The sequence below is a fragment of the Ranitomeya variabilis genome, chromosome 5 (assembly GCF_051348905.1).
Source record: "Ranitomeya variabilis isolate aRanVar5 chromosome 5, aRanVar5.hap1, whole genome shotgun sequence".
NCBI classification, from domain to species: Eukaryota; Metazoa; Chordata; class Amphibia; order Anura; family Dendrobatidae; genus Ranitomeya; species Ranitomeya variabilis.
Window position 1 is genome coordinate 330,791,842 of NC_135236.1, and position 21,981 is coordinate 330,813,822.

At 42.6% G+C, this 21,981-nt stretch overlaps 1 protein-coding gene across 18 annotated transcripts in view; it reads left to right on the forward strand.

Moving 5' to 3' along the window:
• MAGI2 (membrane associated guanylate kinase, WW and PDZ domain containing 2) overlaps positions 1-21,981 on the forward strand; it is a 1,417,815-nt gene that overhangs the window by 1,208,647 nt on the left and 187,187 nt on the right. The window lies entirely within an intron of this gene.

Sequence of the window (21,981 nt, forward strand, 5' to 3'; positions counted from 1 at the left end):
CTCCTTCTGGCCCTCCTAGTTATAAAAACCAAAATGAGGATGAGATTTACTGCCACCATGAAAAAAACACCTAAATTAAACTAAGCTGGACAACAACCAAACAATCCCCCCATTTTTATTTAAGGACTTTGCATAGTTAGAAACTTTCCAATGTGTATATTCTGCAAAAATTCCCTGTTGTATTCAAAAAGGAGAAACATTGGAGTTTTTGGCAAAATATCTATAATAACCTTTATTGAAACAGACCATCAAACATATATTAACAAACAAGATTTAAAAGATGTGATTAAAAAGGACACCAACACTGGCTGCACTCAGTACTAAATGTAATACTAAAGGGCTTCAATCAACATGATATCTTAAAGACCCTATCACCTATAATGTCCATCCACCTGCTCCCAAAGGTCAATGGAGGGAGGACATTAATCAATATAGCCCAGTGGCTGTCGTAGAATCTTCTCTGGGGATTCCTCTCCCATCCTGCCCCTTAATAAATATAGTCACAAAAATCAACCTATGTTAAGTTGAATAAAAGGGTCATCTTATCCAGACTGAGGCACACCTCTGGACGTACCCCAACGCACCTACGTGGAGATGGCAACAACCCAGCAGCAGGACTGCTACCTCAGCCTTTGTGCAAGGAGGAACAGGAGGAGCACTGCCAGAGCCCTGCAAAATGACCTCCAGCAGGCCACAAATGTGCATGTGTCTGCACAAATGGTTCGAAACCGACTCCATGAGGATGGTCTGAGTGCCCGACATCCACAGATGGGGGTCACAGCCCAACACCGTGCAGGACACTTGGCATTTGCCACAGAACACCAAGATTGGCAAATTTGCCACTGGCACCCTGTGCTCTTCACAGATGAAAGCAGGTTCACACTGAGCACATGTGACAGATGTGACAGAGTCTGGAGACACCGTGGAGAGCGATCTGCTACCTGCAACATCCTTCAACATTACCGGTTTGGCAGTGGGTCAGTAATGGTGTGGGGTTGCATTTCTTTGGAGGGCCGCATAGCCCTCCATGTGCTCACCAGTGGTAGCCTGACTGCCATTAGGTACCGAGATGAGATCCTCAGACCTCTTGTGAGACCATATGCTGGTGCGGTTGGCCCTGGGTTGCTCCTAATGCAGGGCACTGCCAGACCTCATGTGGCTGGAGTGTGTCAGCAGTTCCTGCAAGATGAAGGCATTGAAGCTATGGACTGGCCCACCCGGCATTGTAGGGAGGTCCTACAGGCATGTGGAGGCCACACACACTACTGAGCATCATTTCTTTGTCTTGAGGCATTTCCACTGAAGTTGGATCAGCCTGTAACTTCATTTTCCACTTTGATTTTGAGCATCATTCCAACTCCAGACCTCCGTGGGATATTAGTTGTGATGTACATTGAAAATTTTTAGGTTTTATTGTTTTCATCACATTCCACTATGTAATGAATAAAGATTTACAACTGGAATATTTCATTCAGTGATATCTAGGTTGTGGGATTTTAGTGTTCCCTTTATTTTTTTGAGCAGTGTATGTTATTTTGCACAACCAAAAAAGTAATCTTCCTAGCAAATTCATTCAATGCAAAAATCATGATGCAGAAGTGAGAACACCACAATGAATGTATTAGGAGTAAAGCTAAACTTTTAAGACTACAAAATTCAAGACCTGAACCCCATTGAAAACCTCTGGAATGTAATTAAGAAGATGCTGGATAGTCACAAGCCATCAAACAAAGAAGAACTGCTTAATTTTTTTTGCCAGAAGCTGTGTAAAAGATTGGTGGAAAGCATGCCAAGAAGCATGAAAGCTGTGATTAAAAATCATGGTTAGTCCACAAAATATTGATTTCTGAACTCTTCTTGAGTTAAAACATTAGTATTGTTGTTTCTAAATGATTATGAACTTGTTTTCTTTGCATTATTTTTTCTTGTTTTCTTTGCATTATTTTCAGAAAGAAATGCAAAATTTATTGCTTGGAAATTCAGAGACATGTCAGAAGTTTATAGAATAAAAGAACAATTTACATTTTACTCAAAAATATACCTATGAAGAGAAAAATCTGCCAAGCTGAACATTTTGCAGTGGGCTCTTAATTTTTGCCAGAGCTGTATAAAAGGTCCTTACTTAAAGAAAACCCCTTACCATATCATTCTGTCAGCAATGTCACCACATGAAAGAGAAATGTCACAAGACCTGAGAAACAAAATTTCTTTACAAAGGAAAGGTTAAGGCTACAAGAAGATCACAAAAGCTTTATTTATCAGAATACCGTATCAAAAGTGATACAAAAACTTAACAAAGATGGAACTGCAACCATCTCACAGAGATGTCCATGCTCTAAATAGGAGAGTCTTCTGATGAGAAAGGTTGAAGTGAATCAACATGCACATTCACTGCAATTAGCTAAAGAATTAGAAAGCCAAATCGGGGGTGAGTCTTTCTCATGAAACAGTATGGCATACACTGCAAAAGAAATGGCATGCATGGGTCTTGTCCAAAAAGCAAACCTTTCTTAAAACCCATGCACAAAAAGTCCACCTACAATTTACCATGGCCTATGCTGAAATAATATGAAGACTACTGGGACTCTATACTCTGGAGTGTTGAGACTAAAATAAATGTTTTTGAAACTCATGGCTTTGAAACTGTATGGCATCGCAAATGCGATGAGTATAAAGAAAAATGCATGGTGCCTACAGTGAAGCATGGTGGTGGCAGTGTCCATATGAGTGGTTGCATGAATGCTATTAGTGGCAGGGAGCTATATTTCTTGATGTTATCATAAATTGACAGATGTACTGCACTATATTGACAAAGAAGATGCTTCCATAACTCTGTGCCCTTGCAAGACGTGCACTTCTCCAACATGGCAATGATTCAAAACCAACATATAAGGCCATTGTTGTATTTCTGAAGAACAGGATGAAGGTGATTCAGTGGCCAAGTACAGTTGTACCTGTGGGGTGCATTCATTTTTGCATCAACTAATTTGAGTAAAACTTGAGAAAGTAAAATTATCATCCTTTCATGTAAAAAAAATGTTTTGTGAAACTCTGCCTCTTGCAAATTTTTAAAATTGATCTGGTGTTCAGACTACTGCTTACTACAGCTAATTATCCCAGACTGCATCAATAAGTTGAGCCCAGGTAACATATGAGCTGCTATGTGTTTCAATGTGATGGTTAAAAGAGTGTGGGAGCTCCCTCTTTAACCCCATTGGCACCCTGAGATCTTGATCGCCAGGTCTTAATGTTTGCAATGGCAGTTTATGACCAAATAATGACCCTAAAGTCTTCCAGTTACAGTGGCGTGTTCAGAAGTCAGCAACATTTTGATGGTAAAAATACATTTCTTCATTTCTGTTATGCCACTTTCCATTAATTCCTAAAAAGCACCTGAAGGGTTAATGAAGTACCTGAAATCAATATCGAATACGTTGAGGGGCACCGTTTTTAACATCGTATCACTTTTGGGGGATTCCAATATATAAGACCCCCAAAGTAACTTCAAAACTTAATAGGTCCCTAAAAAAATAAGTTTTGTAAATTTCCTTGAAAAAATAAAAAATTACTGCTAGATTTTTTCACCTTCTAGACTGCTAACAAAATAAAACAACATTTTGCAAATGGTGCTGATGTAAGGCAGACATGCATTACAAGGGATAATCATTCAAAGTTAGAAAATTGCATAGTTTTTAGGATTTTTGAAACATTTCTGAGCTTTTTATAAATAAACACAGAAAATATCGACATAAATTTACCACTATCATAAACTATAATGTGTCACGAAGAAACAATCTCAAAATCAACGGGATATGTTGAAGAGTTCCAGAGTTACTACCACATAAAGTGACTCTGGTCAGATCTTAAAAATTTGACCCGGTCACTAAGGGGTTTAACAATACCGTGTTTCCCCGAAAATAAGCCACCCCCGATAATAAGCCGTAGTGGGGGGTAGAGAAGGGGTGGCTAATATAAGCCATACCCCGAAAATAAGCCGTAGTGGGAAACACGTGGAAAATATAAGCCATGGTACCTTTTGACTGCCTCGGTCCCCTCTGTCCTCTCTCTAGTGGCCCCGAGTGCAGGGTTAACTTTCTGTGTGCCCCGGCCGGAGCTCTGATTGGTCCAGCGGCTCCCCAGCATCTCGAGCGCTGATTGGCCACGGTCTCCGGGTGCCGCAGCTCTTCCCCTGTTCAGCGGTCACGTGGGACCGCTCATTAGAGAAATGAATAGGCTGCTCCACCTCCCATAGGGGCGGAGCCGCATAATTCATTTCTCTAATCAGCAGTGCCGGTGACCGCTGACAGAGGAAGAGGCTGCGGCACCAAAGACCAGCTGTCCGGGGGAAGGAGCGGGACGCCGGGAGCAGGTAAGTATGACATATTCACCTGTCCGCGTTCCACACGCCGGGCGTCGCGCCATCTTCCTGGCGTCTCTCCTCACTGACTGTGCAGGTCAGAGGGCGCGATGACGCATATAGTGTGCGCGCTGCCCTCTGCCAGTCAGTGCAGAGAGACGCCGGGACGGGACGCTGAGGAGCTGCGGCAAGAGAGGTGAGTATGTGTTTTATTATTTTTATTGCAGCAGCAGCAGCACAGCTATGGGGCAATAATGGACGGTGCAGAGCACTATATGGCACAGCTATGGGGCAATAATGGTGCAGAGCACTATATGGCACAGCTATGGGGCAATAATGGTGCAGAGCACTATATGGCACAGCTATGGGGCAATAATTGACGGTGCAGAGCACTATATGGCACAGCTATGGGGCAATAATGGTGCAGAGCACTATATGGCACAGCTATGGGGCAATAATGGACGGTGCAGAGCACTGTATGGCACAGCTATGGGGCAATAATGGACGGTGCAGAGCACTATATGGCACAGCTATGGGGCAATAATGAATGGTGCAGAGCACTATATGGCACAGCTATGGGGCAATAATGGTGCAGAGCACTATATGACACAGCTTTGGGACAATAATGGTGCAGAGCACTATATGGCACAGCTATGGGGCAATAATGAATGGTGCAGAGCACTATATGGCACAGCTATGGGGCAATAATGGTGCAGAGCACTATATGACACAGCTTTGGGACAATAATGGTGCAGAGCACTATATGGCACAGCTATGGGGCAATAATGAATGGTGCAGAGCACTATATGGCACTATACTGTTCAGCATGTTAATAAATGTTAACTTTTTGGTTAAAAAAAAAGTCGCCTTTTTTTTGGCTAATATAAGCCATACCCCGAAAATAAGCCATAGTGGGACTTTTGGGGGTAAAAAGAATATAAGACACTGGCTTATATTCGGGGAAACACGGTATAAGTGACCAACTGGTACAGGAGGAGAGAGGACCATGCCTGCAAGGACTCACAGTCTGCAACCCATGTTGTAATTTCCAGGGGAAGCCATTGTGATAAGTCTATCTATCTAATACTTAATCCAATTAACATAGGTTACTTTAATAAAATTTTTGGCCAGTTCAAGACTGGGTCATTTTCCACTGTTACTGGTTCCAGCATCGTGGATGGGGTTTATAAAAATCTCATGCCCAATGTACGTTTTTTATGCAGCTTAAACTGACCAGCAGTGTGTTTTTAAATCCACAAAATGTCAACCTCCCTTGAGGAAAACATGCGTTTTATTTGTGGATTTTCCCCATAGACTTAAATTAGATGAGGAAAATCTGCAGGTAAAACACACACGTATTTTTAGTGCGTTTCAACCTCGGAAATGCAAAAAAAAAACTGCATGTAATCTGCAGATGATGTTATATTTTATCAAACCCAAGTAACAGGCAGTATCCAAAACAAAGCAGGGTTTTTTTAAACATGACATACCAAAAGGAATAAAAAAACACATTTATGAGTGAAATACAAAGCATCATATTTACTGCTTGCCAATATAGAATTTTAGTGTAGCATGTCTTATATTCCACTATAGAGCTAAAAAATTATCCCCAGCTTTACCTGTCATGGCTCTCTGGGTGAGTAAAAGTGGCTTAAATCTTAGGTGGCATAGAGCCCCCACTTATTTTCTAAATGCAGACAATTATTATATGGAAAATGTCATTGATAGATATGACCGAGTATTTTTTAGTGGCTTCATATTTCGACAAACATTACTTCTTATCCATATCGTATTCTTAATAGTGCTTTCTGACAACATACTTCTATGCAAAAATCCAGCTTCCTTTACATAATGTGTGTGATTTGGCATAGTAATATGGCAGCTGCTGCCTGCGTTACATCTCATCTAATTTTACATGCAAGAAAGCTGTGGAGCCTGACATTAAGGGTATGTGTCCACGTTCAGGATTGCATCAGGATTTGGTCAGGATTTTCCATCAGTATTTGTAAGCCAAAACCAGGAGTGGAACAATTAGAGGAAAAGTATAAAAGAAACATATGCTCCACTTCTGTATTTATCACCCACTCCTGGTTTTGGCTTACAAATACTGATGGAAAATCCTGACCAAATCCTGATGCAATCCTGAACGTGGACACATACCCTAAAATGTTGTACTTTATTAATTGCAGGAACAGAACTGCTCTGTTTAAAGATTTCTATAACTACCAAGTCAATCCCATGTTATATACATTTCACAACAACATAATGTCCTTTTACAAATGTATGCGTGTATATAATATACAGTGCTCGAAAATATAAAGGGAACACTAAAATACCACATAGTAGATATCACTGAATGGAATATTCCAGTTGCAAATCTTTATTCACTACATAGTAAAATGCATTGAGAACAATAAAACATAAAAATGATGAATGTAAATTAAAATTAACAGAGGTCTGGATTTAGAATGATACTCAAAATCAAAGTGGAAAATCAAATTACAGGCTGATCCAACTTCAGTGGGAATCCCTCAAGACAAGGAAATGATGCTCAGTAGTGTGTGTGACCTCCACGTGCCTGTATGACCTCCCTACAAAGCCTGGGCATGGTCCTGATGAGGTGGCAGATGTTCTCCTGAGGGATCTCCTCCCTGACCTGGATTAAAGCATCAGTCAACTCCTGGACAGTCTATGGTGCAAAGTGGCATTGGTGGATGAAATGAGACACGATGTCCCAGATATGCTCAACTGGATTCAGGTCTGGTGAATGGGCAGGCCAGTCCATAGCATCAATGCATGCCTTCATCATGCAGGAACTGCTAACAAACTTCAGACACATGAGGCCTAGCATTGTCATGCATCAGAAGGAACCCAGAGCCCAATGCACCTGCATATGGTCTCACAATGGGTCTGAGGATCTCATCCCGGTACCTAATGGCAGTCAAGCTACTTGTGGCTAGCACACAGAAGGGTGTGTGGCCCTCCAAAGAAATGTCTCCCCGCACCATTACTCCCAAAATGGTCATAATGAGGGATGTTTCAGGCAGCAGAATCTTCTCCACAGCATTTCCAGACTGTCACATCTGTCACATGTGCTCAGTGTGAGCCTGCTCTCATCCGTGAAAAGCTCAAGGATCCATTGTCTAATCTGCCTATCTTGGTGTTTTCTGACAAATGCCAAATGTCCTGCACGATGTTGAGCTATAAGCACAACACCCACTTGTGGACGTCGGGCCCTCATACCACCCTTATGGAGTCTGTTTCTGGCAGTTTGAGCAGACACATGGATGTTAGTGGCCTACTGGAGTTTATTTTGCAGGGCTCTGGCAGTGCTCCCCCTGTTGCTCCTTCCACAAAAGAGGAGGTAGCGGTCCTGTTGCTGGGTTGTTGCCTTCCTTCATTTCTCCTGTTGTACTGACCTGTCTCCTGGTATCTGCGTCATGCTCTGAACACCCCACAGTGAGCGCATTTCCAGCCGGATGGCCGGAAGCGCTTGTTAAATGCCGCTGTCGTCAGAGTTTGACAGCAGCATTTAACTAGTTAATAGGGACGGGCGGATGGTGATTTCACCCACGCCTATTGAGGGCACATGTCAGCTGTTCAAAACAGCTGACATGTACCGGCTTTGATGTAGGCTCACTGCTGGAGCCCGCATCAAAGCAGGTTTATAAATCTTGATAGAATGACCATTTCTTAACGCGGCGATATCAAATATGTATATATTTAAATTTTTTTCATTGTTTTATTTTGAATGGGGGGGACTAGAAGCTGCTATCTAGTCAGCCCTGCTCTATGTAGGAGAAATTCTCACTTGCTATAGCTATCCGACAATGACAACCACAGGGTTCTGCTGCAGACCCCGCATGCCAACCCATCGGCAACCTGCGGTCATGTAACACGGTTGCTGATGGGCACGATTAGTGTCGTGCTTCTGGCGCAATCACATTAAAGTCAGAGATTGACAGCGGCATTTAACAGCTTAACAGCTGAGCGAGGATTGAAATTCCACCCACGACTGTTAGGCCGGCCTCACACTAGCGAGTTTTACGGACGTATGAGCGCATAAACTACGTCCGTAAAATTCGCATTACACACGGCCTAATGATTCCCTATGTCCCAGCTCCTATCTGCCGTATATTACGCATCCGTAATATACGGTCTTGTACGGCCATAGAAAATCGCAGCATGCTGCGTTTGTCACCGTATTGCGCAAAAAAATCGCCAATGAAAGTCTATGGGGGCGAGAAAAATACGGATTCCACACGGACCAGCAGTGTGACTTGCGAGAAATACGCAGCGGTGTTAGTGAAAAGCCGGTAATTCAATTGCCGGCTTTTCATTTCTCCTTCACAAACCCGACAGGATATGAGACATGGTTTACATACAGTAAACCATCTCATATCCCCTTTTTTTGCATATTCCACACTACTAATGTTAGTAGTGTGTATGTGCAAAATTTGGGTGCTGTAGCTGCTAAAATAAAGGGTTAAATGGCGGAAAAAATTTGCCTGGGCTCCCGCGCAATTTTCTCCGCCAGAGTGGTAAAGCCAGTGACTGAGGGCAGATATTAATAGCCTAGAGAGTGTCCATGGTTATTGGCCCCCCCTGGCTACAAACATCTGCCCCCAGCCACCCCAGAAAAGGCACATCTGGAAGATGCGCCTATTCTGGCACTTGGCCACTCTCTTCCCACTCCCGTGTAGTGGTGGGATATGGGGTAATGAAGGGTTAATGCCACCTTGCTATTGTAAGGTGACATTAAGCCAGATTAATAATGGAGAGGCGTCAATTATGACACCTATGCATTATTAATCCAATTGTCTGAAAGGGTTAAAAAACACACACACACATTATTAAAAAGTATTTTAATGAAATAAACACACAGGTTGTTTTAATATTTTATTGCTCTCTCAATCCACCTGAAGACCCTCGCTTGGCAAAATAATAAACCAACAATATACATACCTTCTGATGAACTGTCAGGTCCCACGAAGTAAATCCATCTGAAGGGGTTAAATCATTTTATAGGCAGGAGCTGTGCTAAAGCACTCGCTCGTACCTGTAAACCCCGGGTGCTGAAAGGAAAGCTGAGTGATCTGTACTTACATTGAGTCGCGGTGAGGCACCCTCTGCTGGATGTCCTCATGAACTGGAGCCTTGGAAAAGTTCCCACGCTCGAGTTCATATGAGTTCATCCACCAGAGGGCGCCTCACCGCGACTCAATGTAAGTACAGATCACTCTTCAGGTGGATTGAGAGAGCAATAAAATACTAAAACAACCTGTGTGTTTATTTCATTAAAATACTTTTTAATAATGTGTGTGTGTTTTTTAACCCTTTCATACAATTGGATTAATAATGGATAGGTGTCATAATTGACGCCTCTCCATTATTAATCTGGCTTAATGTCACCTTAGCAAGGTGGCATTAACCCTTCATTACTCCATATCCCACCGCTACACGGGAGTGGGAAGAGAGTGGCCAAGTGCCAGAATAGGCGCCTCTTCCAGATGTGCCTTTTCTGGGGTGGCTGGGGGCAGATGTTTGTAGCCAGTGGGGGCCAATAACCATGGACCCTCTCTAGGCTATTAATATCTGCCCTCAGTCACTGGCTTTACCACTCTGGCGGAGAAAATTGCGCGGGAGCCCACGCCAATTTTTTCCGCCATTTAACCCTTTATTTTAGCAGCTACAGCACCCAAATTTTGCACATACACACTACTAACATTAGTAGTGTGGAATATGCAAAAAAAAAGGGGGATATGAGATGGTTTACTGTATGTAAACCATGTCTCATAACCTGTCGGGTTTGTGAAGGAGAAATGAAAAGCCGGCAATTGAATTACCGGCTTTTCACATATATCGCGCTGGATTAAATATAAATACAGAATATAGATACAGTATATGTGTCTCAATGACATATATATATATATATATATATATATATATATATATATATATATATATATATATATATATATATATATATATATACTCCTATATATGTTTTACCGAACATTTGAGCACATAAATCCATTAGATGTCGGTTTTGCAAGCCTGCGAGAAAATCTCGCAGTACGGATGCCATACGGATTACATACGGAGGATGCCATGCGCAAAATACGCTGACACACCCTGCCTACGGATAACATACGGACCACTATTTTGGGGACTTTTCTGCGTATTACGGCCGTAAAAAACGGACCGTATTTTTATACGCTGAGTGTGAGGCCGGCCTTAGGGGTACAAGTCAGTTGACATGCGCTGGGAAAGATGTTTGCTCAGTGCCAGAGCCCACATTAAAGGGAGAGACATAGCATGCACCGTACATGTATGGCGCATGTCATGAAGGGGTTAATTCTGGAATGTAGGGTAGTTTTTTTGTTTTTAACAATCAGGGAAGAACTTTATTTTTGTAAGGCTAAGGTGTGTTAAAAGTCCAAATATGATAAATGTTATTTATCACTAAAAGACAGTTGGCACAACTGTATTTTATTATTTTATTTTTGCACAGTATTTTTCCTGACTTTCAGGAAAGGTATATTTGGAATATAGTATTAACGGTATTATAAGATCTCTGTACAAATCAAGTGTCAGAATTTACTATTCAGATGTGCATATTAGGTCTGTTATCATATCGCCCTCTGTAGAATTGAATATGGTTTCTGAGAAATTATGAGCCTAGAACCTTGTGATTATGAATTTCTATTTAAATGCATATAGTTCTTCAGGGCATGTTTAATGAGATTTGATGATTCAGTATGATGATTCGGTCCTATGCATTCCCTCCTAATTAGGTCTTGCTAGAATACTTATCTATTGGGACAATTTTTGTTTTATCCCTTTTCAGACTGCATAAGGTTCTATGAAAAATTCTCGCCCCATACCAGGTGTCCAATATAATAGCACATTTGTCATAGACAATGGCTTCTGAAAGTGCTATAAAAAATACCTATTAGAGCTTTTTATAGGACTTATTCAGCTATGAAAATATGAACATTTAGGTTTTTTTTTATACAAATAATATATCTGTGAAAGCGACTTCTTGCAGCAGGATGAAATACCCTTTCCCTGTCTATGTAGATCCCCTGTGAACCTTCCCTATCAGCCCTATCAGAGCAAATATGTACATTAGTGACTGTTTTTATTTCCCTTATTTTTTAGATTTTTGACAGTAGATGCCTTTTTAAAGAAAATGGAAACTTAGACAAATTAAATTGAAGGAAACATATATTACTGAATTAGTTCTGCATTTAAACAAGCACTAAAGTTATATAACTCTGATATCACATAGGTCAAAAAGTAACTACCCCTTAAAAGTACTAATTGGCACTGTCCTTTACCAGAATCAAATATTTAATATTCCTGTTTAGGAACTTTAGCCTACAGTATTTATTGCAGAACTGCTTTATTAGATTATTAACCCCTTCATTACCTTGGAATTTTCAAATTTTATACTTTTATTTTTTTCTACCCTTATTCCAACAGCCATAAAGTTTTGTGTTTTTCTGTCCCAATAGCCGTATGAGGGCTTGTTTTTTGTGGGTCAAGTTGTACTTTGGAATTACAGCATGTGTTTTACCATATAATGCAATGGAAAGTGGGGGAAAAAATTCCAAGTGCGTTGAAATTGCAAAAATGTGCAATTCCATAATTATTTTACATATAAATACCAGTAATATAGCAGCATATACCCATGTAAATGGCGACCCACCAAACAATTCAAAAACGAGGAGGAAATGGAGTAAAAAAAATGCCAATAAAAAATCACCAAAGTTTATTAATTCAATTAAATGAACAACAATTCATATACATACAAAAAATAATAATGAATAAATAAATACAAAAATATACCGTAATACATGGGTTTTAATTAAAGAAAAAAGGGATTAACTCCATAGGTGTAAACAAAGGGCCGAAGAAATGGTCAGGATTTGTAGTAAAGTGCAAACAGAAGGAAAAGGGGATATATGACCCATTTCCAGGGGCTTAATGAAAAAAAGATATCACATGCTTGTGTGTATCAGTATTCCACATTGGCATTAAGTATCAAAATAACCAGCACAATATGCATTCAAGACAAAAGCCTATAAATCCCTCTGTTGGACCCTGTACCTATCAAAAGTAATATTAATAACATTGGGAATAATTACCCATTATAATGATCCATCCTGCCTAGACCTCGGCCATGTACCCCAATGCGCGTTTCGCCTTTAAATATTGCTTCCTCAGGGGGCGTGCTAAAGCACTGCTATGTATAGCAGAAATCACAATCTCCTATGAATGCTGGCCATGAGCTGGCCTTCACATGAGTAATGAGAGTCACTGGTCCTTGACAAGACCCCTGGCTGTCATGACAGCCCATCACAGTCATGTGACGAAGGCACCGATGGGTGGAATGAGTGACTCACTTACATCTAGCATGTGCTAAATCCCGCTGTCAGAAATTGACAGTAGGATTTAACTGGCTTGCAGCCATGAGTGGAGCGCTGCTCCTCCTGTGGCTGCTAAAGGCACATGATGACTTATTAAATCAGTCATCACGTGCAGGAAAAGATGTGGGCTCAACATGCGATCCCACATCAAATGCAGGGATACTACGTTTGACAAAAATATACATCAAAGGTTGTGTAGGGGTTAAAGTTGTGTGTATTAGTATAATATAGATACACTACTGATAGTATTGATTTACCTTGTTTCTTTATTCCTTACAGTTTTTAAGATTTTCAGGCCTCACTGACATCATTCACATAGGCATATGAAAAGTCAGTGTGAGAGTCTTGGTTTCGAAAAGAAAGTAGGATGTCATTAGACTTAGGCAGGGAATCCTTTGGAGGGAGTGTGTTGTGAATTAGACTTTTTTGGCTCCCTCTTGTGGTCACTAGTGATATGACTCTGGGATTGTCTTTCCTCAGTTTGGCACCCACCTGGGTCGTTAGTCCAGGGGTGTTGCTATATAAACTTCCTGGATTCTCAGTCCTGTGCCTGGCATCGTTGTAATCAGTTCCTTTCTGTTTGCTCCTGTCTGCTAGTCCTGGATCTTGCAAAATTAAGCTAAGTCCTGCTTCCTTGTTTTTTGGTTATTTGCATAGCTCTTATTTTTTGTCCAGCTTGTACTAAATGTGATTCCTGATTTTGCTGGAAGCTCTAGGGGGCTGGTGTTCTCCCCCCGGGCCGTTAGACGGTTCGGGGGTTCTTGAATATCCAGCGTGGAAATTTTGATAGGGTTTTTGCTGACCGTATAAGTCATCTTACTATATTCTGCTATTAGTCAGTGGGCCTCTCTTTGCTAAATATCTAGTTCATTCTTACGTTTGTCTTTTCTCCTTACCTCACCGTTATTATTTGTTGGGGGCTTGTATCCAACTTTTGGGGTCTTTTCTCTGGAGGCAAGAAAGGTCTATCTTTTCCCTTCTAGGGTTAGTTAGTTCATCGGCTGGCGCGAGACGTCTAGAACCAACGTAGGCACGTTCCCCGGCTGCTGCTATTTGTGGTGCTAGGATTAGATATATGGTCAGCCCAGTTACCACTGCCCTAAGAGCTGGTTTTTTGTGTTTGCAGACTTGGTATGTACTTTTGAGACCCTCTGCCATTGGGGTCATAATAGTATGCCAGGCCAAGGTTGAATGTTTAATGCATTGCAGAAGTGGGATTACAAGAAAGGAAAGTCTGAGTTTTTTTTTTTTTTTTTTTGTTTTCTTTCCTCTCTTTTTTCCTCCCCTTTACCTCTGAGTGGCTTGTGCTTGCTGCAGACATGAATGTCCAGACTTTGATTACAAGTGTGGATCAGCTTGCTGCTCGTGTGCAGGGCATACAAGATTTTGTTACCAGTAGTCCAATGTCTGAACCTAAAATACCTATTCCTGAACTGTTCTCTGGAGACCGATTTAAGTTTAGGAATTTCAGGAATAATTGTAAATTGTTTCTATCTCTGAGACCCCGTTCATCTGGAGACTCAGCTCAGCAAGTAAAAATTGTTATCTCTTTCTTACGGGGCGACCCTCAGGATTGGGCCTTCTCGCTAGCGCCAGGAGATCCGGCATTGGCAAATATTGATGCGTTTTTTCTGGCGCTCGGATTGCTTTACGAGGAACCCAATTTTGAAATTCAGGCAGAAAAAGCCTTGCTGGCTATTTCTCAGGGTCAGGATGAAGCTGAAGTGTATTGCCAAAAATTTCGGAAATGATCCGTGCTTACTCAGTGGAATGAGTGTGCTCTGGCCGCAAATTTCAGAAATGGCCTTTCTGAAGCCATTAAGAATGTGATGGTGGGTTTCTCCATTCCTACAGGTCTGAATGATTCCATGGCGCTGGCTATTCAAATTGACCGGCGTTTGCGGGAGCGCAAAGCCGCGAATCCTCTGGTGGTGTTGTCTGAACAAACACCTGATTTAATGCAATGTGGTAGAATTCAGACTAGAAATGAACGGAAAAATCATAGACGTCAGAATGGGTTGTGTTTTTACTGTGGTGATTCTACACGTTATATCAGCATGCTCTAAACGCCTAACTAGGGTTGTTAGTCCTGTCGCCATTGGTAATTTGCAACCTAAATTTATTTTGTCTGTGACTTTAATTTGCTCATTGTCCTCCTACCCTGTTATGGCGTTTGTGGATTCAGGTGCTGCCCTGAGTCTTATGGATCTGTCGTTTGCCAAGCGCTGTGGTTTTGTTCTTGAGCCGTTGGTAAATCCTATCCCTCTTAGAGGTATTGATGCTACGCCATTGGCAGAAAATAAACCGCAGTTTTGGACACAGGTAACCATGTGCATGACTCCTGAACATCGGGAGGTGATTCGTTTTCTTGTTCTGCATAAAATGCATGATTTGGTCGTTTTGGGTCTGCCATGGTTACAGACCCATAATCCAGTCTTGGATTGGAAGGCAATGTCTGTGTCAAGTTGGGGCTGTCAGGGAATTCATGGTGATTCCCCGCCGGTGTCTATTGCTTCCTCTACTCCTTTGGAAGTTCCTGAGTATTTGTCTGATTACCAGGATGTATTCAGCGAGTCCAGGTCCAGTGCTCTTCCTCCTCATAGGGACTGTGACTGCGCTATAGATTTGATTCCAGGTAGTAAATTTCCTAAGGGAAGATTATTTAATCTGTCTGTACCTGAGCATACTGCAATGCGTTCGTATATCAAGGAATCTCTGGAGAAGGGGCATATCCGTCCATCCTCTTCCCCTCTTGGTGCGGGATTTTTTTTTTGTGGCCAAGAAGGACGGATCTTTGAGACCTTGTATTGACTATCGGCTTCTGAATAAAATCACTGTTAAATTTCAGTATCCTTTGCCTCTGTTGTCGGACTTGTTTGCCCGGATTAAAGGTGCCAAGTGGTTCACCAAGATAGATCTTCGTGGTGCGTACAACCTTGTGCGCATTAAGCAAGGAGATGAATGGAAAACTGCATTTAATACGCCCGAAGGTCATTTTGAGTACTTGGTGATGCCTTTCGGGCTCTCTAATGCTCCTTCAGTGTTTCAGTCCTTTATGCATGATATTTTCCGGAAGTATCTGGATAAATTTATGATTGTTTATCTGGATGATATTCTGTTTTTTTCTGATGATTGGGACTCGCATGTAGAGCAGGTCAGGATGGTGTTTCAGGTTTTGCGTGAGAATGCTTTGTTTGTTAAGGGCTCAAAGTGTCTCTTTGGAGTACAGAAGGTTCCCTTTTTGGGTTTTATTTTTTCCCCTTCTGCGGTGGAGATGGACCTAGTCAAGGTCCGAGCTATTCATGATTGGACTCAACCCACGTCAGTTAAGAGTCTTCAGAAGTTCTTGGGTTTTGCTAACTTCTACCGTCGTTTTATCGCTAATTTTTCTAGCGTTGTTAAACCTTTGACGGATATGACCAAGAAAGGTTCTGATGTTGCTAACTGGGCTCCTGCAGCCGTGGAAGCTTTTCAAGAGTTGAAGCGCCGGTTTACTTCGGCGCCTGTTTTGTGCCAGCCTGATGTCTCACTTCCCTTTCAGGTTGAAGTGGATGCTTCTGAGATTGGGGCAGGGGCCGTTTTGTCGCAGAGAGGCCCTGGTTGCTCTGTAATGAGACCATGTGCTTTTTTCTCTAGGAAGTTTTCGCCTGCTGAGCGGAATTATGATGTTGGCAATCGGGAGTTGTTAGCCATGAAGTGGGCATTTGAGGAGTGGCGTCATTGGCTCGAGGGTGCTAAGCATCGTGTGGTGGTCTTGACTGATCACAAAAATCTGATGTATCTCGAGTCTGCTAAACGCCTGAATCCTAGACAGGCCCGCTGGTCATTGTTTTTCTCCCGTTTTGATTTTGTGGTCTCGTATTTACCAGGTTCAAAGAATGTGAAGGCTGATGCTCTTTCAAGGAGCTTTGTGCCTGACTCTCCTGGAGTCGCAGAACCAGTTGGTATTCTCAAAGAGGGAGTTATCCTGTCAGCCATTTCTCCGGATTTGCGACGTGTGTTGCAGAGATTTCAGGCTGGTAGACCTGACTCTTGTCCACCTGACAGACTGTTTGTTCCTGATAAGTGGACCAGCAGAGTCATTTCCGAGGTTCATTCCTCGGTGTTGGCAGGGCATCCGGGAATTTTTGGCACCAGAGATCTGGTGGCTAGGTCCTTTTGGTGGCCTTCCTTGTCACGGGATGTGCGGTCATTTGTGCAGTCCTGTGGGACTTGTGCTCGAGCTAAGCCTTGCTGTTCTCGTGCCAGCGCGTTGCTCTTGCCCTTGCCTGTCCCGAAGAGGCCTTGGACACACATTTCCATGGATTTCATTTCAGATCTTCCGGTGTCTCAGGGCATGTCTGTCATCTGGGTGGTATGTGATCGCTTTTCCAAGATAGTCCATTTGGTATCTTTGCCTAAGCTGCCTTCCTCTTCCGATCTGGTTCCTTTGTTCTTTCAGAATGTGGTTCGTTTACACGGCATTCCTGAGAATATTGTGTCTGACAGAGGATCCCAGTTTGTTTCCAGGTTCTGGCGATCCTTTTGTGCTAAGATGGGCATTGATTTGTCGTTTTCGTCTGCCTTTCATCCTCAGACTAATGGACAAACGGAGCGAACTAATCAGACTCTGGAGGCTTATTTGAGGTGTTTTGTTTCTGCAGATCAGGATGATTGGGTGACCTTCTTGCCTTTGGCTGAGTTTGCCCTTAATAATCGGGCTAGTTCCGCTACTTTGGTTTCGCCATTTTTTTGCAACTCTGGTTTCCATCCTCGTTTTTCCATGTGGAGCCTTCTGACTGTCCTGGGGTAGATTCCGTGGTGGATAGGTTGCAGCAGATCTGGAATCATGTGGTGGACAACTTAAAGTTGTCACAGGAGAAGGCTCAGCGTTTTGCCAACCGCCGCCGCGGTGTGGGTCCCCGACTTCGTGTTGGGGATTTGGTATGGCTGTCTTCTCGATTTGTTCCTATGAAGGTCTCCTCTCCTAAATTTAAGCCTCGCTTCATCGGTCCTTACAAGATATTGGAAATCCTTAATCCTGTGTCCTTTCGCTTGGATCTTCCGGTGTCGTTTGCCATTCACAATGTGTTCCATAGGTCTTTGTTGCGGCGGTACGTTGTACCTGTGGTTCCTTCTGTTGAGCCTCCTGCTCCGGTGTTGGTTGAGGGCGAGTTGGAGTACGTGGTGGAGAAGATCTTGGATTCTCGTCTCTCCAGGCGGAGGCTTCAGTATCTGGTCAAGTGGAAGGGCTATGGTCAGGAGGATAATTCCTGGGTGGTTGCCTCTGATGTGCATGCGGCCGATTTAGTTCGTGCCTTTCACGCTGCTCATCCTGATCGCCCTGGTGGTCTTGGTGAGGGTTCGGTGACCCCTCCTTAAAGGGGGGGTACTGTTGTGAATTAGACTTTTTTGGCTCCCTCTTGTGGTCACTAGTGATATGACTCTGGGATTGTCTTTCCTCAGTTTGGCACCCACCTGGGTCGTTAGTCCAGGGGTGTTGCTATATAAACTTCCTGGATTCTCAGTCCTGTGCCTGGCATCGTTGTAATCAGTTCCTTTCTGTTTGCTCCTGTCTGCTGGTCCTGGATCTTGCAAAATTAAGCTAAGTCCTGCTTCCTTGTTTTTTGGTTATTTGCATAGCTCTTATTTTTTGTCCAGCTTGTACTAAATGTGATTCCTGATTTTGCTGGAATCTCTAGGGGGCTGGTGTTCTCCCCCCGGGCCGTTAGACGGTTCGGGGGTTCTTGAATATCCAGCGTGGAAATTTTGATAGGGTTTTTGCTGACCGTATAAGTCATCTTACTATATTCTGCTATTAGTCAGTGGGCCTCTCTTTGCTAAATATCTAGTTCATTCTTACGTTTGTCTTTTCTCCTTACCTCACCGTTATTATTTGTTGGGGGCTTGTATCCAACTTTTGTCCAACTTTTGGGGTCTTTTCTCTGGAGGCAAGAAAGGTCTATCTTTTCCCTTCTAGGGTTAGTTAGTTCTCCGGCTGGCACGAGACGTCTAGAACCAACGTAGGCACGTTCCCCGGCTGCTGCTATTTGTGGTGCTAGGATTAGATATATGGTCAGCCCAGTTACCACTGCCCTAAGAGCTGGTTTTTTGTGTTTGCAGACTTGGTATGTACTTTTGAGACCCTCTGCCATTGGGGTCATAACAGGAGTGTTTAGCTTTGGCTCATGTCATTTCATCCTACCTTAAACACAAAAAAAATGAAACCCCAAATTTTTGTTTGTTCTTCCATGTGAATGAAGTTACTGACGTCCTGAATGTTTTTTGTTTTTGTCTTCAATTAGTTATTGCTGTTATCTTGGTGTAATATTGGCAGTCTATCTATTCCTGGGAAAATGTTCCCATGTTTTCCCTTAATTAATTTTCTGTTTTTCTCTGGACATTGACTTTCTAACCCATATACGGTAATATTCGCTGTATGCTTGTATTCTCTTTGGGCCTAAGGCCAGGTTCACACAAGTGTATTTCACAGTCAGTATACCGAGTGCAATACTCAAACTGATCGCGGTACATTCTACCCAAAATTACAGTCTCAAAGACACACATGAGGCTCTAAGCTCAGGTTGAGCAATCAACGGCCCATCAGGGCATTACAGTCCATATGGAGACTGTGGACTATGCATGTGTGAAACCGCATAAAGCTGGGGTCAGATGGTTAACGTTTTAGTTAGTGTGCAATGGACAGCATGCTTATGTAGGAATACTTTATGCACCAATGGACACCAGTGATATTTCACATGGACTAATGGTCAATGTAAAAAAGAAATCATCGGTATAGTCCAGACAATACATGTAAATGTCCTGCATGGGATGAGCACATGGAGCTGCACAGCAAGCCGGACATATCTGCAATTTAGGCACCCAGCCTAAATCAGTTATTTCACAAACACCTATTAATATGTCACATTTAAAAGGGTTGTCCACTACACGGACAACTCTTTCTCAGTCCCTGTATTTCCCCCTAGTAAAATGGTAACTTCTATACTCGCCTCCGGTACTGGCGCCGTTCAAGCAGTGGTGGCTCTGGCTCTTCCGTGTATCGCAAGGCATTTTTATGTCATGCCATCCCTGTGGCCAATGAACGCTGGCTTCACTCTCCCCGCCTTCTGACAAATCGCATACATCCGAAGGAAGTGAGAGCTGCTGCTCTCTCACTTCCTCAGGATGTGTATGAATCATCTGAAGGTGGGGAGTGTGAAGCCACCACTGATTGGCCACAGGGATGGCATGACATAATGTCACATGATCCTTGGAAGAGCCAGTGCCTGCTGCTTGTCTGGTGCCGGCACTGGAGGTAAGAATAGATTTTTCCATTTTACAAGTGGAAACGTACAGACTGAAAACGAGCTGTCCGAATAGTGGACAACCTCTTTAAAGCCATTGTTGTAAAATTACTCATGGGTGGCACTAGTTAAATTTAGGGGTGTGTTTTTCATGTGAATGTGTGAACTTTTTTGCTTTATCTATCTAAACCTAATGAATGTTGCGCACTGATTTTAACTTCTATGGCAGTTATCATTTCTTTGTTTATTTCTTCAGAGTGACATTTTATTTATTTTCCTTACTATATTGGGTTATCTTTGCTTTTCAGAAGCACATAAAATGAGAAAATGTTTTGCCACCCCCTGCTATTTATCACATCTGGCAGAATTATTATACTTTGGAGAAAGCTACTGTACATCCAAATGTCACACTCAATTCGTCTTTTTATTAGTTCTTCTCTACCAACCTTGACTTTGTAAATGAGAGAAAAAGTCAGAGATGTGTAATAAGAAGCAATTTCAGTCCCTACACCGAACTGTAGCATCTTAAAGGTGTAATTTCACATAAAGCGAAAGTCAACTAAAGGCAAAGATGGATGTTGTGGGTCAAACCAAAACTGCCTGTGACCTTAACATGGAACACAAGCAGCCAGTCCAAGCACTTTAAAGGTTACTCAATATTTCTTGCCTTCCTTTCTGTCAGCAGTTCGGTGTCTAGGGCACGGAGGTTGGGTGTTACTCTGACCCAGAAGTCTCAAGTCGCAGAACTCAATTTCTGTTTCTCAATTGTTTGTTGCGTACTAGAAATGTGTGGAAAAAAAATGAAAGTAGCATGGCGGGCCGGTGATGGGACTGGTAAACCAAGAGGCCTACTGATATTTCTTTCTCTACACATAAATTATGTGACCCGCTCCTTTAGTTAATGATTATCTCGCTTTTTTCTTTATTATACCAAATGGCAACCCTGTAAGCCAGCATTGACCGTGACTTACAGCATCTTACAAATGTGTTCATGAGTCTTTGGCAGTGACGTAACTTGAAGCTTGTGGGCCCAAATGCAAAATATCCAACAGGGCCCCAACTAGTGCTGATATTTAAGGGGATCTATCGCTAGGTTTTTCTACCCTAATTTACTACAGCATGATGTAGGGACAGAAACCCTGATTTCAGCAATGTATCATGTATTAGGCTCTTTGCTGCAGTTTTGATGCTTCATTTGCTGCAGATCTACGAGTTCTGTAAATAACAAGCTCTGTATAACCCCACGCAAACCACTAATTAGCAGCTTCCTGTGTGTACACTGTGTATAGGCAGAGCTCATGAATATGGAGGACTGCATGGCAGCAGGGTTACCGGTAGAGATGCGTGAATTTGTACGGGTCCCTGCTAAGGCAACCCGGATACATGGAGTGCTCCTGATAATCAGGTGTCCAGCGCCGCAGCTGCAGGTGTCGTTTCTGTGTGACAGTCACCACACATGCATGTGTGGTGACTGTCACATAGCCGAGACACATGCAGCTGCGGCGCCGAACAGCTGATCAGCCGGAGCGCTCCATGTATCCGGGTTCCTGCTATAGCTTATTCAGTAGGCGTTATAGTTTGCCAAATAAGCAGGGACTCGAACAAATTACTAGTCCTCTAGTGATCATCTCCTGCTGATAAAACAGTGATTTTATCAAAACTACATCAAGCAGCCCAGTAAGGGTTTGTTTACACAACCACCAATCGGATGTCATTTAATAGTCTGTTTACGCAGGTAGACCGCAGTAAATGATATGCCCTGAACAATCTGTAGCAGATCGTTCAGTGCACATAGGCTGCTAAGAACCAAATAGCGCTGAACAAAAAACAATTTCACCCTCGTCAGGTGGTCTGCAGCCTGTTTACACTAACAGATTATTGTGGACCAAGCGTTCCCAAGAACACT